The sequence below is a fragment of the Apodemus sylvaticus genome, chromosome 20, assembly GCF_947179515.1.
Source record: "Apodemus sylvaticus chromosome 20, mApoSyl1.1, whole genome shotgun sequence".
NCBI classification, from domain to species: Eukaryota; Metazoa; Chordata; class Mammalia; order Rodentia; family Muridae; genus Apodemus; species Apodemus sylvaticus.
This window is the reverse complement of record NC_067491.1, coordinates 55,846,721-55,863,964: the sequence shown is the minus strand read 5'-3', so window position 1 is coordinate 55,863,964 and position 17,244 is coordinate 55,846,721. Positions and strand designations below refer to the sequence as shown.

Sequence of the window (17,244 nt, the reverse complement as noted above, 5' to 3'; positions counted from 1 at the left end):
GGTCAAAAACTCAGGAGACAGCAGGTGTTGGCGAGGATGTGGAGAAAGAGGAACACTCCTCCACTGCTGGTGGGATTGCAAAATGGTGTAACCACTTTGGAAATCAGTCTGGAGGTTCCTCAGAAAACTGGGTATGACACTTCCTGAGGACCCGGTTATACCACTCCTGGGCATATATCCAGAGGATTCTTCAGCATGCAATAAGGACACATGCTCCAGTATGTTCATAGCAGCCCTATTTGTAGTAGCCAGAATCTGGAAAGAACCCAGGTGTCCTTCAATGGAGGAATGGATACAAAAAAAATGTGGTATATTTACACAATGGAGTACTATTCGGCCATTAGAAACAATGAGTTCATGAAATTCGTAGACAAATGGATGGAGCTGGAGAACATCATACTAAGTGAGGTAACCCAGTCTCAAAAGATCAATCATGGTATGCACTCACTGATAAGTGGATATTAGCCTAGAAACTTTGAATACCCAAGACATAATCCACATATTAAATGATGTCCAAAGAGAATGGAGGAGTGGTCCCTGGTTCTAGAAAGACTCAGTGCAAGAGTATAGGGGAATTCCAGAACAGGGAAGCGGGAAGGGGTAGATGGAGGAACAGGGTGAGGGAAGATGTCTTATGGGACTTGTGGGGAGTGGGGACCCAGAAAGGGGGAAATCATTTGAAATGTAAATAAAAATATATCAATAAAAAAGAAATCTCCCACTATTATTAAGTGAGATTCAGTGTGTGTTTTGAGATTTAGTAAAGTTTTTTTATGAATATGGTTATCCTTGTGCTTTGAGCACAGTCCTTCAGAATTGAGACTTCATCCTAGTATATTTTCCCTTTGATGAGTATGAAGTGTCCTTCCCATCTCTTTTGATAACTTTTGGTTGAAAGTCTATTTTATTGGATATTAGAAAGGCCAATCCAGCTTGTTTCTTGGGACCATTTGCTTGGAAAACTTTTTCCAATCTTTTACTCTGAGGTAGGTGTTGTCTTTGTTGTTGTGGTATGCTTCTAATATGCAGCAAAATGATGGATCCTACTTACATATTCAGTCTATTAGGCTGTCTTTTTATTGGGGGACTTGAGTCCATTGACGCTGAAGGATGTTAAAGACCAGTGATTGTTGGTTCCTGATTTTTTGTTGTTAGAAGTGGTATTGCATGTGTGTGTATGCGTGTGTGCATGTACATGTGTGTGTGTGTGTGTGCGCGCGTGCGAGTGTATATGTGTTTCTCTTCTTTTGGGTTTGTTGTGAGATGATTAATTTCTTCTGTTTTCTTGGGTATAGATACCCTCTTTGTGTTGGAATTTCCCTTCGAAAATATTCTGTAGTGCTAAATTGGTAGATAAATATTGCTTAAATTTGGTTTTGTTATGCAATATCTTAGTTTCTCCATCAATGATGATTGATAGTTTTCCTGGGTTTAGTAGCCTCAGCTGACATTTGTATTCTCTTAGGGTCTGCATGACGTATGTCCAGGGGCTTTTAGAGTCTCTGTTGAGAAGTCTGGTTTAATTCTGATAGGTATGCCTTTATATGCTACTTGGCCTTTTCCTCTTACACCTTTAACATTCTTTCTTTGTTCTGTGCATTTAGTGTTTTGATTATTATGTAACAGGAGGACTTTCTTTTCTGGATCAATCTGTTTGGTGTTCTGTACAGTTCTTCTACATTTATGGCTATCTTCTTTAGATTGGGGAAGGTTTCTTGCATGATTTTGTTGAAGATATCTCTTGTCCTTAGAGCTGGGAATCTTTGCTCTCTTCTATTTCTATTACTTTTAGGATTGGTCTATTTATTGTTTACTTGATTTCCTGGATGCTTTGTGTTAGAAACTTTTCCTGCTTTGTATTTTCTTTGACTGTTGTATCACTATCTTTTATGGCATCTTCTATGGCTGAGATTCTCTCTTCTATTTCTTGTATTCTTTTCATGATGCTTGCTAGGTTTTCCATCTCCAGGGTTTCCTTTGTGATTTCTTTTTTGTTTCTGTTTCTAATTTTGGATCCTGTATGGTTTTGTTGAATTCCTTCGCTTGTTGGTTTGTGTTTTCTTGTATTTCTTTAAGGGATTTATGTGTCTCCTCTTTAAATGCTTCTCCCTGTTTACCTGTGTTCTCTTGTTTTTCCTTAGGTGAGTTATTTATGTCCCCCTTAAAGTCCTCTATCATCTTCATGTGATGGGATTTTAGGTTGGAGTTTTGATTTTCAGGTGTGTTTGAATATCCAGGATTTTCTGTGGTGGGAGAGATAGGTTCTGATTGTGTCAAGTGGCATCAGTTTCTGTTGGTTATGTTCTTGGACTTGTCTTTTGCCATCTGGTTAACTCAGGTATAAACTGGCCTTGCTTTTCTGCCTGCATCCTGTCCGTCCTGTGTGCCTGGTTGTGACAGAGACCCTGGAAATCAAGCTGTCTCTGTGCATGGGAGGGAGTCTGGAGTGCAGGATTTTCACACCATGAAATTTGTCTGTATTCCTTCTTCAAGAAGCTCTTTCTTTCCTCTAACTCTATCCATGACAATTGCTCTCTATCAGTCATTGTAAAGGTGCATAGTATCCTAGATACTCCTCCTTCAAACTAGTAACTGTAGTACTGTTTCAGTTGCAGTTAAAGAGATTTAAGAAACAATGTTTGGGCCACAAGAACCCAGGGGTGAATTGTGCCTTGAGTATGTCAAGCTTTTGAGCTAATATCCATTTATCATTGAGTGCCTACCATATGTGTTCCTTTGTGATTGGGTTACCTAACTCAGGATGATATTTTGCATTTCTACCCAATTGTCTAATAATTTCATAAATTCATTGTTTTAATAGCTGAGTAGTATTCCATTGTGTAACTATTCCACATTTTCTATATCCATTCCTCTGTTGAGGGACATCTGGGATCTTTCCAGCTTCTGACTATTATAAATAGGACTGCTATCAACATAGTGGAGCATGTGTCCTTATTACATGCTGGAGAATCTTCTGGGTATATGCCCTGGAGTAGTATAGGAAGGTCCTCCAGTAGTATTATACCCAATTTTCTGAGGAACTGCCAAACTGATTTCCAGAGCACTTGAGCCAGCTTGCAATCCCACCAGTAGTGGAGGAGTCTTCCTCTTTCTCCACATCCTTACCAGAACCTGCTGCCTCCTGAGGCTTTGATCTTAGCAATTTTGACTGCAGTGTGTTGAAATCTCAGGATACTGGAGTTACCCATGGCTCCAGATGCATAGGTAGCAGAGGATGTCCTTGTTGGACATCAAAGTGAGGAGAGGTTCTGTGTCCTGGGAAGGCTGATGCTGCAGTGTAGGGAAATACCAGGAAAGGGAAGTTGGAGAGGGTTTATTGGGAAACAGGTGGAGGGGAGATAAGTCCTGTGATTTTCAGGGAGGGCAACCAGAAAAGTGGACATTTGAAATGTAAATAAAGAATATATCTAATAAAAATGAATTACTTTTTTCTTATTCAGAATTTTATTCTCATTATTTTTGAAATTGAGAATAATATGTGTTATAATATTGGGAAAAAAAAGAACCCAGGAGTGCCCTGCGATGGGAGACTTCCAGTTTCTGTCTGTGGCTGGAGACAATCTTCTGTCACAGCACTTAATATGCAGGTCGTACAGAAAATAGACCTCCTGACACAGTGCTCCATACCCAGGTGGTCACAAGGAGCTTGGGAAGGCCGATGAGTCCAAGTAGGAACACTCCTGCTGCTTAGAGGAACCTGCCCAGAACACTCAGTGCACAGGAAGAGAGGGGTTGCCTGGGACAGGAGGCTTCTGATTTCCTTCTGTGTCCAGAGCTGATCCTGGGTCACAGAGATATATACACAAATACCACCAGGAAAGAGGTGGTCCCCCAGGAGTGCCTACACACCTACCAAAACAGAGCTGACCCTATACCACAGCTCACTATACCTAAATTCCTTGTAGAGAGAACTTGTTTCCCAGGAGTACTGACACACAGGCTTGCAAGACAAACAAGCCACAGTCAAAGACAGCAAGACCAGCTAACAAGAGAGATAACCAGATGGTGAAAAGCAAGTGCAGGAACACAAGCAACAGAAACCAAGGCTACTTGGCATCATCAGAGCACAGTTCTCCCACCACAGCAAGCCCTGGCTTCCCCAACACACCAGAAAAGGAAGACTCTGATTTAATATCACATCTCATGATGATGATAGAGGACTTTAAGGAGGACATAAATAACTCCTTTAAAGAAATCCAAGAGAACACAGACAAACAGGTAGAAGACCTTAAAGAGGAAACACAAAAATTATTTCATTCATTCATTCATTCATTTATTCTTTTTCTTTTTTTCTATTTTCTAATTTAATATTTTTATTTTCTATATTCCTTGTTTACATTCCAAATGATTTCCCCTTTCCCGGATCCCCCCTCCCCATATGTCCCATAAAACTTCTTCTCTCCATCCCTTCTCCAATCACCTCCCTCCTTTTTCTCTGTCCTTGTATTCCCTTCCAATGTTAGATCAATCCTTTCCAGGATCAGGTCCCTCTCCATACTTCTTCATGGGAGTCATTTGTTATGCAATTTGTGCCTTGGCTATTCAGGGCTTCTGGGCTAATTAATATCCACTTATCAGAGATTGCATTCCATGTGTATTCTTTTGTGATTGGGTTACCTCACTTAGGATGATATTTTCCAGATCCAACCATTTGCCTAAAAATTTTGTGAATTCATTGTTTCTAATTGCTGAGTAGTATTCCATTGTGTAAATATACAACATTTTCTGAATCCATTCCTCCTTTGAGGGTCATCTGGGTTCTTTTCAGCTTCTGGCTATTATAAATAAGGCTGCTATGAGCATAATGGAGCACGTGTCTTTATTGCATGCCGGGGAATCCTTTGGGTATATGCCCAGGAGAGGTATAGCAGGGTCCTCTGGAAGTCTCATGTCCAGTTTTCTGAGGAACCTCCAGACTGATTTCCACAGTGGTTGTACCATCTTCCAGCCCCACCATCAGTGGAGGAGTGTTCCTCTATCTCCACATCCTCGCCCACACCTACTGTCTCCTGCGTTTTTGACCTTAGCCATTCTGACTGGTGTAAGGTGAAATCTCAGGGTTGTTTTGATCTGCATTTCCCTAATGACTAATGATGTTGAGCACTTCTTAAGGTGCCTCTCAGCCATCCGAATTTTTTCAGGTGAAAATTCTTTGTTAAGATCTGTACCCCATTTTTTAATAGGGTTATTTGATTCCCTGGGGTCTAACTTCTTGAGTTCTTTGTATATATTGGATATTAGCCCTCTATCAGATGTGGGGTTGGTGAATATCCTTTCCCAATTTGTTGGTTGCCGTTTTGTCCTTTTAACAGTGTCCTTTGCCTTACAGAAACTTTGTAATTTTATGAGGTCCCATTTGTCAATTCTTGATCTTAAAGCATAAGCTATTAGTGATCTGTTCAGGAACTTTTCCCCTGTGCCCATGTCCTCAAGGGTCTTCCCCAGTTTCTTTTCTTTTAGTTTCAGTGTGTCTGGTTTTACATGGAGGTCCTTGATCCACTTGGATTGAAGTTTAGTACATGGAGATCAGAATGGATCAGTTCGCATTCTTCTGCAAACTGACCTCCAATTGAACCAGCACCATTTGGTGAAAAGGCTATCTTTTTCCACTGGATGTTTTTGTTTCCTTTGCTGAAGATCAAGTGACCATAGGTGTGTGGATTCATTTCTGGATCTTCAACTCTATTCCATTGGTCCACTTGTCTGTCACTGTGCCAATACCATGCAGTTTTTTTTAACCTTTTTTTTAATTTACATTGCAAATGATTTCCCCTTTTCTGGGACCCCCACTCCCTGCAAGTCCCATACGCCCTCTTCCGTCCCCCTATTCTTCCATCCACCCCTTCCCACTTCCCTGTTCTAGAATTCCCCTATACTCTTGCACTGAGTCTTTCCAGAACCAGGGACCACTCCTCCATTCTTTTTGGACATCATTTAATTTGTGGATTATGTCCTGGGTATTCAAAGTTTCTAGGCTAATATCCACTTATCAGTGAGTACATACCATGATTGATCTTTTGAGACTCGGTTACCTCACTTAGTATGATGTTCTCCAGCTCTGTCCATTTGTCTAAGAATTTCATGAATTCATTGTTTCTAATGACTGAATAGCAATCCATTGTGTAAATATACCACATTTTTGTATCCATTCCTCCATTGAAAGACATCTAGGTTCTTTCCAGCTTCTGGCTACTACAAATAGGGCTGCTATGAACATAGTGGAGCATGTGTCCTTATTGCATGCTGAAGAATCCTCTGGATATATGCCCAGTAGTGGTATAACAGGGTCCTCAGGAAGTGACATTCCCAGTGTTCTGAGGAACCGCCAGACCGATTTCCAGAGTGGTTGCACCATCTTGCAATCCCACCAGCAGTGGAGGAATGTTCCTCTTTCTCCACATCCTCCCCAACACTTGCTGTCTCCTGAGTTTTTGACTTTAGCCATTCTGACTGGTGTGAGGTAAAATCTCAGGGTTGATTTGATTTGCATTTCCCTAATGATTAATGATGTTGAACATTTCTTAAGGTGTTTCTCAGCTCTCCGGAAGTTCTTCATGTGAAAATTCTTTGTTTAGCTTCGTACCCCACTTTTTAATGGGGTTATTTGGATCTCTGGGTTCTACTTTCTTGAGTTCTTTGTATTTATTAGATATTAGCCCTCTGTCGGATTTAGGGTTGGTGAAGATTCTTTCCCAATCTGTTGGTTGACATTTTGTCCTTTTGACGGTATCCTTTGCCTTACAGAAACTTTGTAGTTTTATGAGGTCCCATTTGTCAATTCTTGATCTTAGAGTATAAGCTATTGGTGTTCTATTCAGGAACTTTTCCACTGTGCCCATGTCCTCCAAGGTCTTCCCCAGTTTTTTTTTCAATTAGTTTCAGTGTGTCAGGTTTTATGTGGAGCTCCTTGATCCATTTGGAGTTGAGCTTGGTACAAGGAGATAAGAATGGATCAATGCGCATTCTTCTGCATGCTGACCTCCAATTGAACCAGCACCATTTGTTGAAAAGACTATCTTTTTTCTGCTGGATGCTTTCAGCCCCTTTGTCGAAGACCATGCAGTTTTTAACACTATTGCTCTGTAGTATTGCTTGAAGTCAGGAATACTGATTCCCTCAGAATTTCTTTTGTTGTTGAGAATAGTTTTAGCTATCCTGGGTTTCTTGTTATTCCAGATGAATTTGAGAATTGCTTTTTCTAACTCTGTGAAGAACTGAGTTGGGATTTTGATGGGGATTGCATTGAATCTATAGATTGCTTTTGGCAAGATGGCCATTTTAACTATATTAATCCTGCCAATCCACAAGCATGGCAGATTTTTCCATTTTCTGAGGTCTTCTGCGATTTCCTTCTTCAGAGACCTGAAGTTCTTGTCATATAGATCTTTCACTTGTTTTGTTAGAGTCACACCAAGATACTTTATATTGTTTGTGGCTATTTTGAAGGGTGTCATTTCTCTAACTTCTTTCTCAGCCTGCTTATCCTTTGAGTATAGGAAGGCAACTGATTTGCTTGAGTTGATTTTATAACCAACCACTTTGCTGAAGTTGTTTATCAGCTGTAGGAGTTCTCTGGTGGAAGTTTTTGGGTCACTTAAGTAGACTACCATGTCATCTGCAAATAGTGATAATTTGACTTCTTCCTTTCCAATTTGTATCCCCTTGACATCCTTATGTTGTCTAATTGCTCTAGCAAGAACTTCAAGTACTATATTGAAAAGATATGGAGAGAGAGGACAGCCTTGTCTAGACCCTGATTTTAGTGGGATTGCTTCAAGTTTCTCTCCATTCAGTTTGATGTTGGCTACTGGTTTTCTGTATATTGCTTTTACTATGTTTAGGGATGGTCCTTGAATTTCTGTTCTTTCCAACACTTTTATCATGAAAGGATGCTGAATTTTGTCAAATGCTTTTTCAGCATCTAATGAAATGACCACGAGGTTTTTTTTCTTGAGTTTGTTTATGTAGTGCATTGCATTGATGGTTTTCCTTATATTGAACCATCCCTGCATCCCTGGGATGAAGCCTACTTGATCATGGTGGATGATCGTTTTGATGTGTTCTTGGATTCGGTTAGAAGAATTTTATTAAGTATTTTTGCATCAATATTCATAAGAGAAATTGGTCTGAAGTTCTCTTTCTTTGTTGGATCTTTGTGTGGTTTTGGTATCAGAGTAATTGTGGCTTCATAGAACGAGTTGGGTAGAGTTCCTTCTGTTTCTATTTTGTGGAATAGTTTGAAGAGTATTGGTGTTAGGTTTTCTATGAAGGTCTGATAGAACTCTGCACTGAAGCCATCTGGTCCCATGCTTTTTTTGGTTGGGAGACTTTCTATGACACTTTTTATTTCTTCAGGTGTTATGGGACTGTTTAGTTGATCTATTTGATCCTGATTTAGTTTTGGTGTTGGATATCTGTCTAGGAAACTGTCCATTTCCTCCAGATTCTCCAGTTGTGTTGAGTATAGGCTTTGGTAGTAGGATCTAATGATTTTTTGAATTTCCTCAGTTTCTGTTATATCTCCCTTTTCATTTCTAAGTTTGTTAATTTGGATACTGTCTCTGTGTCCTTTGGTTAGTCTGGCAAAGGGTTTATCTATCTTGTTGATTTTCTCAAAGAACCAGCTCCTGGTTTTTTTGATTCTTTGTATGGTTCTCTTTGTTTCCAATTGATTGATTTCAGCCCTGAGTTTGACGATTTCCTGCCTTCTACTCCTCCTGGGTGAAATAGCTTCTTTTTGTTCCAGGGCTTTCAGGTGTGTCATTAAGCTGGTAATGTATGCTCTCTCCATTTTCTTTTTGGAGGGAATCAGGGCTATGAGTTTTCCTCTTAGCACTGCTTTCATTGTGTCCCATAGATTTGGGTGTGTTGTGTCTTCATTTTCATTATATTCTAAAAAGTCTTTATATATATTGGATATTAGCCCTCTATCTGATGTAGGGTTGGTGAAGATCTTTTCCCAATTTGTTGGTTGCCGATCTGTCCTCTTGATGGTGTCCTTTGCCTTACAGAAACTCTGTAACCTTATGAGGTCCCATTTGCCAATTCTTACTCTTAGAGCATACGCTATTGGTGTTCTGTTCAGAAACTTTCTCCCTGTACCGATGTCCTCAAGGGTCTTCCCCAGTTTCTTTTCTATTAGCTTCAGAGTGTCTGGCTTTATGTGGAGGTCCTTGATCCATTTGGATTTGAGCTTAGTACAAGGAGACAAGGATGGATCAATTTGCATTCTTCTGCATGCTGACCTCCAGTTGAACCAGCACCATTTGTTGAAAAGGCTATCTTTTTTCCATTGGATGTTTCCAGCCTCTTTGTCGAGGATCAAGTGGCCATAGGTGTGTGGGTTCATTTCTGGATCTTCAATCCTGTTCCATTGATCCTCCTGCCTGTCACTGTACCAATACCATGCAGTTTTTAACACTATTGCTCTGTAGTATTGCTTGAGGTCAGGGATACTAATTCCCCCAGATTTTCTTTTGTTGCTGAGAGTAGTTTTAGCTATCCTGGGTTTTTTGACTCCAGAAAACCGAACAACCCTATTAAAAAATGGGGTACAGAGTTAAACAAAGAATTCTCACCTGAAGAAATTCGGATGGCAGAGAAGCATCTTAAAAAATGCTCAACTTCATTAGTCATTAGGGAAATGCAAATCAAAACAACCCTAAGATTTCATCTTACACCAGTCAGAATGGCTAAGATTAAAAATTCAGGAGACAGCACGTGTTGGAGAGGGTGTGGAGAAAGAGGAACACTCCTCCACTGCTGGTGGGGTTGCAAATTGGTACAACCACTCTGGAAATCAGTCTGGCGGTTCCTCCGAAAACTGGGCACCTCACTTCCAGAAGATCCTGCTATACCACTCCTGGGCATATATCCAGAGGATTCCCCACCATGTAATAAGAATACATGCTCTACTATGTTCATAGCAGCCCTATTTATAATTGCCAGATGCTGGAAAGAACCCAGGTATCCCTCAACAGAAGAGTGGATGCAAAAAATGTGGTATATCTACACAATGGAGTACTATTCAGCCATTAGAAACAATGAATTCATGAAATTCTTAGGCAAATGGATGGAACTAGAGAACATCATACTAAGTGAGGTAACCCAGACTCAAAAGGTGAATCATGGTATGCACTCACTAATAAGTGGTTATTAACCTAGAAAACTGGAATACCCAAAACATAATCCACACATCAAATGAGATACAAGAAGAAAGGAGGAGTGGCCCCTGGTTCTGGAAAGACTCAGTGAAACAGTACTCAGCAAAACCAGAACGGGGAAGTGGGAAGGGGTGGGAGGGAGGACAGGGGAAGAGAAGGGGGCTTTCGGGACTATCGGGGAGTGGTGGGGCTAGAAAAGGGGAAATCATTTGAAATGTAAATAAATTATATCGAATAAAAAAATTAAAAAAAAATAAAACACTAAATGTACAGAAAAAAAAAGTCTTTAATTTCTTTCTTTATTTCTTCCTTGACCAAGGTATCATTGAGTAGAATATTGTTCAGTTTCCACGTGTATGTGGGTTTTCTGTTGTTTTTGTTGCTATTGAAGACCACTTTTACTCCATAGTGATCTGATAGGAGGCATGGGATTAGTTCGATCTTCTTATATTTCTTGAGATCTGTCTTGTGACCAATTATATGGTCGATTTTGGAGAAGGTGCCATGAGGTGCTGAGAAAAAGGTATATTCTTTTGCTTTAGGATAGAATGTTCTATATATATTTGTTAAATCTAATTGGTCCAAAGCTTCATTTAGTTTCATCGTGTCCCTGTTTAGTTTCTGTTTTCCTGATCGGTCCATTGAGGAAAGTGCAGTGCTGAAGTCACCCACAATTATTGTGTTAGGTGCAATGTGTGCTTTGAGCTTTAATAAAGTTTGTTTTATGAAAGAGGGTGCCCTTGCATTTGGAGCATAGATGTTCAGGATTGAGAGTTCTTCTTGTTGTATTTTTCCTTTGACCAGCAAGAAGTGTCCCTCAGAGTCTCTTTTGATAACTTTGGGTTGAAAGTCAATTTTATCTGATATTAAAATGGCTACTCCAGCTTGTTTCCTGCGACCATTGGCTTGTAAAATTGTCTTCCAGCCTTTTACCCTAAGGTAGTGTTTGTCTTTGACCCTGAGGTGTGTTTCCTGTATGCAGCAAAATGTAGGGTCCTGTTTACGTATCCAATCGGTTAGTCTATGTCTTTTTATTGGAGCATTGAGTCCATTGATGTTAAGAGATATTAAGGAATAGTGATTGTTACTTCCTGTCATTTTTGATGTTATTTTTTAAATTTGATTGTTTAACTTCCTTTGGGTTTGATGAAAGGTTACTATCTTGCTTTTTCCAGGGTGAAGTTTCCCTCCATTTATTGGTGTTTTCCTGTTGGGTTCTATAGCTGCCTGCAGCTATTACAAAGTGGGTTTCTGGAACAGAAGCTGAGGAATAAATAGGGAAGAGGGGCGAAAAGAAGTATGGCTAAGACAATATTCACTGATCAAAGCCCGAAACTTTAATGGCGCCAGACCTTTTAACAGTTTTGGCAAACCCTTCCCCCCAGACTCCAGGCTGAGTTCCGGTGGAAGTTGTCTAGCTTCTCTTGGAGGTCCTCGTCTTGACTGCTCTGGCAGCTGGGTGGGTCACCTGCTTAATTCAGGAATTCCTAGTCCTGGAGGAACAATGAACTTAACCTTTACTTCGAGCACTCTGCCCTAGGTGGAGCAGGATCCTGGCTATCTGGGAGAAGTTAACCTTGACCAAAGTCAAACTCTGGCCAAGTGCATGACTGCCCCAATATGGCTCTGTACAATTCCTCCCTTTTTTTATTAATTAGAACACGAGGAGGTAGAAAACAAGTGGATAAATATCCTTCATAAGAAGGCGGGCCTTAACCAGGAGGGGAAGCATTGACCGTAATTCCTCTTAAATATTGTATAACGTCTTTTTCAGAGGAGGGGTAATAGGCTCCCTTATTATTTTAAGGACAGCCTCTCGACGTTAACCCCTATGCAATTAGGTGTACTTCCTGGGGACTCAGAAGCAGAAATTCACCTCCCCTTGCGGTGCTTTGCCTCGCACGTCTCACTGGTACCGATGTTTGTTCATAAACAAACACACATAGATCTGAGTTCTATGTGACTCCCTCTTTGGAGATCCACTTGTGTAAGTTTTGAAGCCAGGGGGGTCTGCAAGTGTCTTTAACAGACATGCAAACTCTCCATCCAGGTGAGCCTGGGTGGAGACAGCCAGTCTGCTTAACAAACAAGGTCAAGATTTAAAGGTGGAATAGGATTAACTTGTCACCGAAGTATCCAATTCAGTTGCAAATTAACAACTTTAAGGACCCAAAGCTTGGCCTCTGGGGTGGGAGAGGTAGCCTTGTGTATCAAGAGGTATGCTGTTACTTCTCAGGAAAAATGGAGACTATATGTTAAATTAACACAGCTGGCTGAAGATCGTTAGCCATCTTCAAAATTGGAATCTTCAATATTGGAATTATTTCTAGACCAGTCTATGGTTGAGTCAGCTGAACACAATAAGGAGAAGAGTCATTTTAACTCTTCTTTAGATTAATTTTTCCTAAGCTAGCTTAACAGTCTCCATGTTCTGTCCCACAAAGTCTAAAAGCTTGAAGCTAGGCAATTTATCTAACCTGGGACATTTGACAATTAAGGTAAGTCAAGAACATATACCCAATATAGCTCTTATGTTACCATGGTCTGGGCAATCAGCAAGCACACAGTCAGCATATCTTCTGCAGCATTCTGTGGAAAAAACATAGGGGACATGCCTTCTTCCCCAATATTAAATCAGGATCATGGCATATGTCAATAAGTGAATTCCTTCATTTCACCTAGACATCAATATGCCTAATTGCAAGATGTCATATACATTTAGCAAGGAGTTTCTTGGCATCTAAATTTTAAAATTTTCTTAAAAACATGCAAGCATAATTTAAATGATATGCACAGGGACACAATTTCCCCTCTCTTCTCTCTTCTAAGAAGATATTGTTTTATTTAAGTTGGAACACAAAGTATAACCCATAACATAGGCAATAAATATGTAAGTATAGAAAATAAACATAGCATTTTTAGTTGTTTTTTCTGTTAGAGCAGTTGCAACTAGAAAGACTAAAAATGAATCATTAGTCACATGTACATATATTTTAATCTTCTAAATTAGAAATATGAGTATCATTTATCTGTAATAACTAAGTCCTCTAGGATTAACACCATTACATGGTAGAGGTAGAAATTAAGGACATCAAGAACAAATCTTTATAATTTGATGTGTACAAACTATAAAATTATTTCAAATACCTAAAGGACAGTCATTTAGAGAACATATCCTTTGTTCTTAGAAATTTGAATCACATTTGCATAAACTGTAAAAATTAAGAATTAGCAGTATTAAAAATGGACCAATTTTAAGCAATTATAAACCATGAGCTATATATATATATATATATACTATTATTAAAAGCTTGACTTTTAACATCTTAAAAATAGCTGCTATAGCACCCAATTCAGGTATCTGTGTTGAAGCAGGGAGAAACAAAGGAATAAACATGTGATCTGATAGTACAAATTATCTTTTGGATAACAATTATTAATTTTGCCTAAAAATGTTTGCCATATAATAGATAATAAATTTGATTGCTACTTGAAGCAAGGAACACATGTTTCCTACCTTGAAAACAGAGGTTTAAGACCTTCTGTGGCAAGCTTAAAATGAGGTAAATATAAGATAAAGCCAATTAATATATCTTAACAACTTTTGAAAGCCATTTACCTAAAAATTCTAAAGGTCCATAGTTAGGAGCAAGGGCCTGTAACAAACATTCCATGAACATTATACACTGAATATTAAGATCCTAACTTCTAGTATTGAAACAGAGACAAAACTTTTTTTTTCTGCCCTAGGATCCACCTTTAGTCCTTGGCAAGGACTAGATCTGAGCCTTTTATCTAAGACCAGACCCAAACCTGCAAGGACGTTTTGAGGATTAAACAAAAGAAACCTGTAATTCCATGGTCAAAGGAACCTACTTGATATCAAATACATTTCCACTGAGATCTCCTTTTTAATCTTGGAGGGTTAAATTTTGCTCCTACCATTGTAGCCTATAAACTTGTGGAAAAGTGGCAATGGGCCTCTAAAACCCATAGCTGTATCACTCTCAAAATTATCTTAATTACAAAATGTTAACAATTATGAGCCTGCAAACTGAAAACTGCAGCCAATGACACACTGATTTTTATTGTAACTCAATGTTTTCTTGCAATATTAGAGTACAATTGCAATTTTGGAAGCAAATCCCAATTTTAAGCAATCTATTTTCTTTAAAATCAATGGCAAACACATATTTACAGCACAAGATTTGTCTGCCAGTTCTTATGTTCAAGTGTATGACAGTGTAACTTATTAAAGAGACATTATTTTAAATCTTAATCTTCATTAAGTCCAATCTCCAGGCCAAGATTCACATGAAACACCATGCCAATTTAGGAGCATCTTAAAGGCCTGTATTTCCTGGATTGTGTCATGCCACGTGTTGTTTAAAAATGGCGACTACCCTAAACTACCAGCTTTAACCGTCATGCCACGTGTTGTTTAAAAATGGCGACTACCCTAAACTACCAGCTTTAACCTAACTTTTATTAATAACATTATACCTTTTAAATCATGTCCAGTGACTTAAGCCAATACTCTATAGTCAAGACATGCAAAATATATCTTTAAATCCAATTATAAACAAGAACAAAGCATGAGTTGCGTTAGGCCACGTGTAGCTAGTTAAGATGGCTCCAACACTGAATCACCAGTTTTAAACTAACCTTTTCTTAATAACACTATACCTTTTACATAATAACCAATTAATTTATAACTCTTTAGTCAAGACATGTAAAGCCTTATACCATTAAAACCAATTAGAAACAAGTATAAAGCAACTACATGAATTTCACAAGCCAAACCAAAGTTTTCCCAAATCTTGAGGCTTCTGGGCTTTTAAGAGCAGCTTTTTCCCCAGCCATGCTTGCCTCTTGGGTGAGTGAGCTGCGCTGCTGCGGCCCGGCTTTAAATCAATCCCCACACAAACTGTGGCTGGCTCAAGAGGTTACCAGCAGATGAAATCCTTACCAATTTTTCTTTTTAACATGAAACAGTCATTCACACAAAAACACAGAGAGGACATAAACATACACATAGACAAACAGTCGGTGCACTGGGACAAACACGGAAAGATACACAGAAAGTTAAGCGCGCTTGTTAAGCAATTGCATCCTTTTTCCTCTTTAAACAGCTCTTAGAGGCTGTGGACATATGCCTATTTTTAAAACCCCTTTCTTTTTCGCCTAAATCAGCTCTTACGAGCTTTGGGCAAATGCCTACCAAATTCCTTCCCCATATTCCACTGTCTGCCCCCTAAGCGAGTACAGCACTGGGTCTATACTGCCTCACATAGTCTGTATCCTATAACTCACCATGCAGGATACTATCTTTTCCTTTTTCCGTTTTCCGCGAAGCTTCGCCAAGATAGGGTCACCTCAGGTAATCTTCTGGAATCCAGCCAGTCCCGCGTCCGGGCGCCACTCTCTTGGGTTCCATAGCTGCCTGCAGCTATTACGAAGTGGGTTTCTGGAACAGAAGCTGAGGAATAAATAGGGAAGAGGGGAGAAAAGAAATATGGCTAAGACAATATTCACTGATCAAAGCCCGAAACTTTAATGGCACACTTTATGTTTAATGGCAGGGGAATCAAAGACTCCATCTGGGGCATCTGTACCATCTCAAAGCTAGATGCTCGGATCCAGCAGAAGACAGAGGAGCAGCATCGAAGAAGAGCAAGTAGCCTCTTGGCCCAGAGGAGACCCCAGAGTGTAGAACGGAAGCAAGAGAGTGAGCCACCCATTGTTAGTAGAATTTTCCAGTGTTGTGCTTGGAACGGTGGAGTATTCTGTTTCAGTCTCCTCTTGTTTTATCGAGTGTTTATTCCTGTGCTTCAATCAGTAACAGCCCGGATTATTGGTGATCCATCACTACATGGAGATGTTTGGTCATGGCTGGAATTCTTCCTCACATCAATTTTCAGTGCTCTATGGGTGCTCCCCCTGTTTGTGCTTAGCAAAGTTGTGAATGCCATTTGATTCCAAGATATAGCTGACTTGGCATTTGAAGTATCAGGGAGGAAACCTCATCCATTCCCCAGTGTCAACAAGATAATTGCTGACATGCTCTTCAACCTTTTGCTACAGGCACTTTTCCTTATCCAGGGGATGTTTGTGAGTCTCTTCCCCATCCATCTTGTGGGTCAGCTGGTCAGTCTGCTGCACATGTCTCTTCTCTACTCGCTGTACTGCTTCGAGTACCGCTGGTTCAACAAAGGAATTGAAATGCACCAGCGACTGTCAAACATAGAAAGGAATTGGCCTTACTACTTTGGGTTTGGCTTACCCTTGGCTTTCCTCACAGCAATGCAATCCTCCTACATTATCAGTGGCTGCCTCTTTTCTATCCTGTTTCCTTTATTCATCATTAGCACCAATGAAGCAAAGACTCCTGGAAAAGCATATCTTTTCCAGTTGCGCCTCTTCTCCTTGGTGGTCTTTTTAAGCAACAGACTTTTCCACAAGACCGTCTACTTGCAGTCAGCTCTGAGCAGCTCATCCTCTGCAGAGAAATTCTCTTCACCACATCCTTCTCCTGCCAAACTGAAAGTTGTCGCAGGCCACTGAGTCCTGCTGTCAAAGGGGCGGGTAGGACTGGGGAGGATGTGGCAGCTCTTTTCTGTTTTCCTCCCCCTCCCATGGAAGGCAGGACCCACTGCGAAGGGCCTTGTGCATATTCCCTTGTCTTTGAATTGGAATCTTCCGGACTCCAGTATGTGGATTTCCACCACCACCCTAGGTCTACAAATTTATCCTTTGTAGGGCTGGGTTTGTGGATAGACATTGGGTAAACTTGGTTTTGTTATGAAATATCTTAGTTTTTCCATCTATGGTGATTGAGAATTTTGCTGGATATAGTAGTTTTGGCTGGCATTTGTGTTCCCTTAGAGTCTGCATGAGATCTGCCCAGGATCTTCTAGCCTTCATAGTCTCAGGTGAAAAGTCTGCTGTGATTCTGATAGGTCTTCCTTTATATGTTACTTGGCCTTTTTCTCTTACTGCGTTTAATATTCTTTCTTTGTTTAGTACATTTGGTGTTTTGATTATTATGTGATGGGAAGTA

The 17,244-nt window shown here is 39.9% G+C and overlaps 1 pseudogene; it reads left to right on the top strand.

The window, feature by feature from the left end:
• The first annotated feature begins 15,740 nt into the window (after positions 1-15,740).
• Positions 15,741-16,856, top strand: LOC127670581 (etoposide-induced protein 2.4-like; annotated as a pseudogene).
• The last annotated feature ends 388 nt before the right edge of the window (positions 16,857-17,244 follow it).